The sequence below is a fragment of the Cuculus canorus genome, chromosome 1 (genome assembly GCF_017976375.1).
Source record: "Cuculus canorus isolate bCucCan1 chromosome 1, bCucCan1.pri, whole genome shotgun sequence".
In the NCBI taxonomy this organism is placed as follows: domain Eukaryota; kingdom Metazoa; phylum Chordata; class Aves; order Cuculiformes; family Cuculidae; genus Cuculus; species Cuculus canorus.
This window is the reverse complement of record NC_071401.1, coordinates 156,229,346-156,239,689: the sequence shown is the minus strand read 5'-3', so window position 1 is coordinate 156,239,689 and position 10,344 is coordinate 156,229,346.

Below are 10,344 nucleotides of genomic sequence, written 5' to 3'. Positions count from 1 at the left end.
AAAGGAAAATTCTTCATCAGCAATAGGTGACATGGGACAGTGCTCCAAGTGGAGAAGGTTGCACAGGGATGCAGCCCCAAAACCTACCTCAGCAGCAGGACTACCATCCTATAAGCCAAAGCCAGATTGTTGAGTTTTCCAGGTCCTTCACGCCTTCTCTAGCAATGCTACTTACTCCTGAAAGAGCAGCATCATCTGATGAGACTGCATACCTGCCCCCCACTGCCTGGCAAACCACCACCCCCCCTAGGAGGGCCCTGTTTAGGATGCATGGAAAAATGTGGACAGCTTACAGAATTCATTTTGCTACATCTACTTCTGTGAAGGACTGCAGGCTACCCAGGCAACTGCTGCTGCCAAGGACCAAATTAGACTTCACCTGGCAAAGTGCTGGGGTGTTGTCTGGGCTGATGGTAAGAAGGGTTGGTTTTGTTTAAGAAGTAGGAGTTATTATAATCTGAAGTATCCCATGTACTTAGCAAAGGATAATTTAACCTCTGTGTCCTTGCAAAGGAGGAGGAGACTTGTAAGGGTGAACACTGGGACATGCAAAGCTGTTATGCTCCAGTGACTCGGAACAGCATTGATCAGTTTGTGCTCGCTGCAGATCTGGTGAGGAAACTTTAAGTACAGCAGATTGATCGCTACCAAGGGACGAATTCCCCATAGCTGGCTGGATTCAAGCACTGAAGTACTGACATATTGATCTATTTATGGTGTTCTGTTACTAATAGCCCTGTACCCCAATCTCTCTTGTGCAGTTATAAAAGTAAAAAAGCATGATATTGCTAGCTTAACTGATTTCTTTCAGAGGATACATAGAGGACTTGCCTCTATATAAAGCCCTACATTGTAAGTATATGCTGCAATCTACAGTGGACAGGAAAATGAGATTGATCACAGGGCAAAATGTGTCCCATAACCAGCCCCAACATGCTGGCTCCCAGCCTTTGGGTTTGTGGTCAGCAGGCAGGTCTGGGGTGCTGTCGGGGCCTGCAGAGCAGTTTCTGCTCTGGAACAGGGACCAGCTCCTTCCTTGTTCCAACAGCCCAGGCAGGGAAAGGATCCCTGCAAGGAGATGAGGGAAGTCTGGTGAGTGTAGAGCAGTTGGTATTGGGTGTGGGCTTAGCTTGGGGAGCCCAGTGGGGCTGAGGGGACCAGAGAGGCATTTAATGACCACAGGACAGCCCTCACCTCTCCGGTGCATGGATCCCTAATGGGTCTTCTGCCCTTTGTCATGGACACTGCTTGATGTCCCTCTGCATGAGAAAAGCTGCCTTTCCATCCCTGCCCTCTGCACAAGTTTGTGGAGGTGAGGACCTCATCCCCTAATTTGACTTATTCTGGAAGGAGAACAGGACTTACAAAAAGGAGAGGGCTCAGCGAGGGACTGAACCACAGATCTGCTTGCCGTGGACATTTCCCAGTGGACATCTCCGTCCCTTGGGCCCCAATTCACTAAGCTTGCTTGCTTTGGAGTTAGTCCCAGTGTTTAAATGAACTGCCAGCTTGGGAAGAGTTAAGGTAGGATATGGACATCCTCCAGCCAAAGTGGTTCTGCCAGCCGTGGGTTCAGCTCAACAGCAGACCTATCCAGGAACCTTGTGTGGTGTACTTTTCCTTAGGTTTTCCCATATTTCATGTTGAATTTCACTGATGTGAGTGAGTTTCTGATGACTGAAATAGCCACTGACGTATTAAACTCAAAAAAATGCGGAGATGGCTTAGGTTGGTTTCTTTCTCCTTGCTCCAGGCGCATGCTTGTTGCGCTCCTTGTCCCAGAGCTCTCCAGCCCTGCAGAAGGTGGGAGAGACAACTAGATGCTGGCTCTTTACCCACCACAGACTGAGGCCAATGTGATGGTTTAAATTGAAATCTTTGTTTAAGTTAATTAGCCAAGCTATGAGTGGTTGAAAAAGTGGCGTGCATCTGCTCTGGGGATTAACCTGCAGCAGGATTTGGATAGTGGAGCTGCTGGAGTGTTAAATCATCCCCACATGAACCACCACCATTCAGCTGGAAGCAGCCCCAGGCACGCTCCACACATCAGCTGCAAGTGGTGCACATTCATATCACTTTATTTGCAACTAATGAAATAGCTAGAAACACTTACTGCATATAAATTATATATGAGCACCCATCATACAAATAAACCCTTCCCTTTCTCAGCTTTCCATTTTCTACTTAATCAGAAAGTCTTTTATATTTGGGATAAGTTCAGGAGTCTTTGCTGGTTCCCATCCCTTGGGCCTGTTTTGGTTAACTGGTAAGCTGAGCTACTCTCCAGGTCTGTAAAAAACCAAAACACACCTTTAGAGTTAGCACCTATAGTAATGTATGAAGCAGCAGGGGAAGGAGAGGAGTTTCTCTCCAGCTCTTGTCTAGATTTAACCTTCCTTCCCTTGGAAAATCTGATGGATTCTCCATAGGCTGAGACAAAATGATAACAAAAACCAGAAGTAATCTAATTACAGGCCTACCAGCTCCTTATAGACCTCAGACAGGATAAGGAAATAGTACATACAAGGATCATTTAAAAACAAGGCAAGCGTCCTAGTTAATGCCAAGTCTCACATGGTTCTGGAAAAGAATCCATACAACTGCTTGGTAACTTTTGGAGATGCAAGCTATAAGTTTGGTTATGGATTCGGCTGATAAATGTAAAAGCTGTTGATGTAGTAGGGCTCCAGCAAGAAATTTTATACAGTCTTACACTGAGTCCTGATTTAAAAAAAAAAAAGGAATTATACTGAATTAGCAAATTTTGTAGGAATTGGATTGAAAATTGACGAGCTAGCAAGAGTTAAAATGTTAAAGTTTGTACAATCACATAACGCGTTTTTGAAACAGCCCAGCAGCGCAATGGTAAGTTATTCAACGTGGGCCACACTTCTGGTCTGGCAACTCTGTTAGTGGAAGAAGTGATGCTGGCAAAGGCTTGACTCATGGTGGAGGAGCAGCTGGATGTGAGGTCCCAGCACAACACTGCAGTCAGAAAGGCTAATTCCATCCTCAGATATATAGGCAGGGAATGCTGAGCAGGTATAATGAGATTATATTGTAGGAGATCATATTGAGTCTGCTAATTCCATGGATGTGATTACTGGTGCAAAAGAATTCCCAGTTTTGACATCTACTATTCACGGAGGAAGTTAACAAGTCAGAGAGGCTTCCTGCAAGAGCGCTAAAGCCTGTTAAGGGATTGGAAGACATGGGGGAGGAGCGCCTAGGACCGATATGATCAAAACCTAAGTATACCTATGTAGAATTAAATTTTTGCTCATTTAATTGCTGCTCTACCTGACAACAGTGCAAGAAAAAAAAGTCTAGAGATGAGGTACACATGATGAGATACACATTTTATAGTGGAGAAAGTAGTTAAATACTTGAGCAATTTACTTAGGGTGGTGGCAGCTTCCCAAGGCAGTTTTTGAATTAAGGTGGGATGTTTAACAAAACAACAATGATTAATGTGACAGAGTCCTTTGTCCTACAATCACCAGGAAAGCAGACCGGGCTGGAAATTAGTCTAGCTCAACGGACACTGCTGTCAGACAGTACCAGGCTGCAATGCTTCTGCTACAGCTGCTCCCAAATCTATAGCCCATAGATACACTCCTTCTTGCCTTCTGTGTTGTTTTTCTTCACTTAAAGGTTCAGATTCTTCAGCTGAGGAAGTCTCTGCTTTTAAGTCCAGCAATGACTTAGCACCTTTCTGCTACGGGGTCTGTATCTTGGATCACTCCCTGCGCTCCTTGAGGGTAGCCCTTTGTGGCTGGTTTTGTCTGCCTTGGGGAAACCTCTGAAGCAGGTGGGCATAGGTCAGAACTTGATGCCTATCTCCTGTGAGTGGGGTTCAGCATCATCTATCTTCTGTCTCAACATGGAGGAACAAATCTGGGAAAACATGGGCAGTGCTAAGGCTACTTGTTCCAAGGAAAGGATTCTGAGCAGAGGGTTCCAGGCAAGGTCCACCACCTTTGAACAGCACTCCAGGAATATGTCCTAAAAATGTGGGATAACAAGGAGAAACAGTCGGCCTCAGGGACACAATTGAATCGAGCCTCTCCAACCATGTCCGGTGGACAGCAATGTTATGATGTGCTAGCTGAGGTGGTCATGGATTTACGGGGACATAGAGCTCCAGGGAGCTCACGCCCCAGTCCATCAGTGCAGCAGGCTGATACCTTGTTTCCCCATTGGAGGTTGTCCTCTGTTACTTCTCTAGGGTGTTGGACACCTAGGCTAGATTCAGAGGTGAGGGAGCAGTTTGCTATACAGTTATGAAAGGCTGTTTGTTTTCTCTGCAGCTGCTTAAATTTGACCTAAATACCTTCCAGGCTATGCAGCCTGGTGCTTTCTTTGAAAACCTAGAAGTTCACTGACTGCTGGGTCTTCCTCCCTCAAATGAGCCAGCAGCACGTACAGAGCCATAACTGCACGAGCAGCCAGTAAGAACTGCCCTCCCTTTTTTCCCCTCCTGTGCTTTTGCAGTTTGGCAATAATAAACACATAAGGAGTTGCTAGATTTGCAGCCTCACAGAAATAATTCCACATATTATAGAAACCTGAAGCAGAAAACTGGGTACACTTTAATTTCAGCTTTTTGAGCCTACATGATTGTTGGGAAAAGCGCTGGTTGCGTCCACCTGCCCTGTTTTGCAGAGGGAAGCCTCTTTCTTGAAACAACAGCCTGAAGAGCCACCAGCAAAGCATCCCACAGTCCCGCTTGGCTGTCTCTGTCTGACACTGCAGCAGCTGCTCACTGCAGCTCAGCTTTGGGCCACTGCATCCCACAGCAGCTGCCCTGTGAAGCCCAGCTTCCCAGTGGCAACTGCTGCACCTGGGCTCAGCAGCAGGCTGGCTTGCTTGGCTTTCCAGCTTTGCATCCCAACCTTGCTGCGCGCAGGCACATTACGTTGCACTTTGCCCGTTGGCACTGGGACAACGGGCCCATGTTCCCTGCTGCTCCGTGAGCCTCAGGCCCAACCAAGGAGCATGCAGGACCTCGTGCTGGGCTGACAGCACAGGCTGGCAGCGCATGAGCGCGGAGTCTGCCACAGCTGTGCGGGAAAGCCAGAACAGCAGAGGGTGTTGCAGACTGGAATGAACGTGAATCATCATCATCAGCGTGCAGGGTGCCCATTGCACTGCTGGCTGTGGCTCCTCACCCTCAAGCTCTCTACAACATGCAGCATCGCTCAGCACGGGAGCACACCAGCTCGGTGCTGGAGGTTGGCAGCCTGCAAGCAGCGATGCTCAGCTCCCCGCAGCTGCGCTAAGTCACTCCACTTTGGGCAGCCTCTGTACCTTTGCTTTCCTGGAAAGCAGTTTCTCTTCATTACTGAGAAGAGCCCTGCTCTTGGAGGTGGAGGAGGGGCCTGGCCACTGCTTCACGCAAAGGGGCCACTACTTGTGCTAATTTTTCTCTTAAGAGTTGAACTAATTCAGCCTCTGCTCACTCTAAACCACAGAGAGGTGATTTTGTTGGGTTTTTTTTCTGGGGCAAGGAAGGGGGCTGGGGAATTTTTTTCTCTTGGTTTTGTCCTCCTGGATTTCTCCTTTTGTGATGTCTTTTTCTTCTTATTCTTCTTAGTGCCTTGCTGTAAGCATCGCCTAAAAGGAGGCTTTTAGAAAGTTATGAGAGAGACCACCTAGAAAGTGGAGGAAAGGTGAAAAGGGAAAACCACCACTGTATGCAGTCAAAGGCTGTACGTTTACTACTGTGTGCAGGCTGGACTCAGCACATCAGGAGGTCCTGGCAGTCCTACCCACCCCCAAAGCATCCTCCTCTCTGTACAAAATCTCATGCCAAAGTACCCAGCCTGCCCCATACTTTCTTCTCCTCTTTTCCTTCCTGTCTGACCACTTAGCAGGAACTCCCCAGGTCTGCACCACTCAGATTGCTCCATCACCAGGGCAAACTAAATGCAGTGTGTTTCACCTCCCACTCACACCCCATCCACAAAGCCAGCCTGCACACTACTGGGCAACAGCACATTTGGGTCTGGCTGAGGGCCCAATAAGATATTGAGCCCCTAATTAATCAGTCACCCACCATCTGGAGAAGATGATCCAGTCCCAGCTGAGCTTCCACTGACAGGTTTGCTGGCTGAAGGGCAAAGCACTACTGACACATCTAAAGTGTTCCCCTCTCTTCCAAACCTCAGCACATCCCCATGCTTTCCACGGTCTCCTCATTTCACTTTTCTGCACCTCTCCCTTTCTTCTCCAGATTTTCAATGCTTTGTTCTCTCCATCTCCATTCTTTTCTATTCTAAGCCACATCACTTTCTCCCATCTTCCAGGGAAATACATGCCTTTTGCTTTCTCAGAAAAACATCTTTATCCAGCAGTTTGCAGTGACCTGCCCCAAAATACCTTTCTTCTTCCCACACCTTCCAGACTGGCAGTGGCAAACAGGCAGCTTGTAGCTCTTTTTACCTTGTGCAGGCCAGAAGGAATCCACACGCTGAGAAAGAGCAAAGCTGTTAGCGGATTGCTGGCTCTTCGGCTGTTGGATGTCAACATCTTTGAACTTAACCAAAGATTTGGGGTTGCTGAAGAGCAAGCAGAGAAATGCCACAAAGTAGAAATATGATCCAAAGGTAGAATTAACTCAGATCTACTACTTTCAGCAGCTGGACTGTGAACCAAACCCTCTGAGGGTTTAGTCCCTCAGCAGCTCTATCAGTTAATATTTTCATGTTTAATGTTTTTTGAAGTTTTCGTATCGGGGTAGTTAGGGTATACTTACCCTTAGGCAGAGGAAAAAATAATAAAATGGTTTGTGTGGAAAGGGACTTTAAAGACTATTCAGCTCCAAGCCCCCTGCCATGGGCAGGGATACCTCCATCAGGTTGCCCCATCCAACCTCACCTTGAACACCTCCAGGGGTAGGGCATCCCTGAATTCTCTGGGCAACCTGTGCCAGTGCCTCACCACTCTCACAGTAAAAAAATTTCTTCCTAATGTCTAATCTAAATTTACCCTCTTTCAGCTGAAAATCATTACCTCTCATCCTATCACTGCATTCCCTGATACAGAGCCCTTCCCCAGCTTTCCTGTAGGCCCTATTAAGTACTAGAAGGATGCTATAAGTCTCCCTGAAGCCTTCTCTACTCCATGCTGAACAAGCCCAACTCTCTCAGCCTGTCATTGTTTGGGAGGTGCTCCAGCTTCTTCATCATCTTTGTGGCCCTCCTTTGGACTTGTTCTAACATATCCATGTCCCTCCTGTGCTGAGGACTCCAGAACTGAACACAGTACTCCAGCTGAGGTCTCATGAGAGCAGAGAAGAGGGAAGAATCCCTTCCCTCAGCCTGCTGGTCACACTTCTTCTGATGCAGCCCAGGATGCACTTGGTTTTCTGGGCTGCAGGCATGCACTGCCAGCTCATATCGAGCTTCTCATCCACCAGCACCCCAGACCTTCTCTTCAGGTCTACTCTCAATCCATTCTCCGCCCAGCCTGTAATTGTGCTTATGATTGCCCTGAGCCCGGTGCAGGACCTTGAACTTGGCCTTGTTGAACTTTGAGGGTTGCACAGGCCCATCTCTCAAGTCTGCCAGCATCCCTCTGGATGGCATTCCTTCCCTCCAGTGTGTTGACTGTGCCACACAGCTTGGTGTCATTGGGGAACTTGCTGAGGGTGCCCTCAGTCCCACTATCCACGTCTCCATCAAAGATTAAAAAACACTGGTCCCAATACTGACCCCTGAGGAATGTCACTCATCATTAGTCTCCACTTGGACACTGAGCTGTTGAACACAAATCTTTGAGCGCAACCATCCAGCCAATTCCTTTTCCACTGAGTGGTCCATCCATCAAATCTGTATCTCTCCAATTTACAGACAAGAATGTCATGTGGGATCGCGTAAAATGCCTTAGTGAAGCCACATTGGCTGCCACAAATCACCTCTTTATTTTCCATGTGCCTCTGTAGAGGTTTCAGGAGCAACTGCCAGGTACTGAGGTGAGATTGACCGGTCTGTAGTCCATAAGACTACTAGAAGAGTAGGATAAAACTCATAAATCATAAGAATAAATGTTGGCCTCTTCTAGGGAGCTATTCCTCTCCATGCCATCATCAGCATCCTGGGCATCTCAGAAACCCTGTCTTTAGGGTGGATCCAGAGATGCACCAGCAGGTAGTATTCAAAGCTGGTTGCACATGGCAGGACCATTAGGCCATCTCTGTCCTCACTGTCATCAGACAGAGCCTTTCACATGGCTATCCATGTGCGGAAAGCAGCTGGGGGATAGAACCAGTAATCCAGTGGTGAGGGAGTGGGCTCTCTCTGGGTTCTTCTTTTTTCCTTAAGAAAACTCACTAAAGGCAGGGCTTGTTTTTCACCTTGAATGCATCCAGGCTTGGTTTCAGGCTAGCAAGGAAGAAGCTGTCTCCTCCTCTATATCACAGGACACAAAGTTACTCCAGCATCCTTGTGTTTATAATGAAGCCATCTCAGAGGTACCTTGACTCTGAACACATTTTGGTCCCTGTGAATTCAGTCTGAGCTTTGGAAAATCGTGGCCAATGGTGCCATAATGACATCTCTCACCGGCTTTTACTGCTGAAGAGGATTGCTGGAATACACTTCAGCTGTAACTGCTGCAAGGGCACAGTTTCAAGTGGTTGAGAGAAGAGCGAGACCCACAAATGATCTCCGAGCAGAGAGATTTGTTGTTACTTGTTGGAGGCAAAGACGAAGAGGAAGAATAAAAGGCAGCATTAGACCAGCCCGTTTAATGTTAAGGCAAGGTGGCTAGTAGAGTCTATGAAGTCACCCAATTAATGCTATAAATACCCGCAGAGGGAAACGGACTCCCTGCTAAGCAACTGTAAAGCAAACCACAGGATATTTTGGAAGGTGCCATCCAGAAATACAAAGAAAAGTGTGACAAGCTTACTTAAAACCCAAACACGGAACAGATGAGCACTGGGTCTCTGCTGTGATTTAGGGCTCCAGCGGCCTCCCATTGAAGCCTTCCTGAAAAAAAAAATGAAGCGCTTTGCCCAGACTCTTATAGAAGTTCAGACATTCTTCTGTGGTCAGCAGCATATTCATGCTTGGTTGAAAGAAAAAACAAGAACTGATCCCTCAATACTCAGTGGAACTTCTGGCAAGGCTGCAGCGCACATTCAGTGGGGTGTTTCTGACTGCTTTGTGCTGCCTGGCAATGCAAAGCAGCTGTAAATCTCTTTTCGTCAGCTGCTCAACCCGGAGCTACAGCTGCTTTGCATCACTGGGCTGGTGCAGAGCAGCCAGAGCATGTCTGTGTTCGGTGTTTGCATTCAGCTTTTTCGACAGGGCAATTCACCTGGCATGTACGCACCAGGGAACGTGTGCAGCAGTCTCGCCAGGATCTAGAGAAACTCTATGAGTGAATGAGAGCTCCGATGGTGCAACCAAGTAACAGCCTAATTGCAGGCTAGGCCTTTAGCGGTTATGGGGTTTGTACTGAATTCCAAAGTTTATCTTTTCTCCTATTATGTCTGCTCTCTTTGAGCAATAATGTACTTATGGCACGCAACACGTAGTGCATATTTATCATAGAATGCCAGGTTGGAAGGGACCTCAAGGATCACCTAGTCTAACCTTTTAGGTGATCTCTAGTTTAAAAGAGATGGCCCAGCACCCTGTCCAGCTGAGGTTAAAAGCATCCAGCATAGAGGAACCTACTGCTTCCCTGGGGAGATTGTTCCGATGTTTAACTGTTCTCATGGTGAAAAATTGTCTTCTGTATCCAATCGGAATCTCCCCAGGAGCAACTTAATACCGATTACTCCTTGTCTTTTTCCACGTGACTCCTTCTAAAAAGGGAGTCTCCATCCTCTTGGAAGTGATCTCTAGTTTAAAAGAGGTGTCCCAGCACACTGTCCAGCTGAGCCTTAAAGCATCCAGCACAGAGGAATCCACCACTTCCCTGGGGATATTGTTCCAATGTTTAACAGTTCTCCTGATGCGAAAATTGTATTCTGGAACACATTTGGAATCTACATCCTAATTTTTTTGTGCACTTTCCCATTTTTTTTTTCCATGATTTCCCATATTTTCATTGGACCCGCCAAGGCAAGAGCGTGTGTTTTCAGGCACGCTCCTCACGCGTGGGTTATGCCTCGGCACACGCTGTGCTGCCCGGGTGCCCGGTGCCCTTCGGAGGGTCCTGCAGTGCAGGAGAGGGACCGGAGAACTCTAGCAGGGATGTAAAGTCCAGGACGGACTCCCCGCTTCCCGCCGGTGCTATGAGCTCCCTCTGCCCTGCACAGAGCCCCCCGCCCCGGCGATTCCCACCTCTCCTACCGCAGCCCCGGCCCGCGGCGGCGCAGGGTCCCGGGAG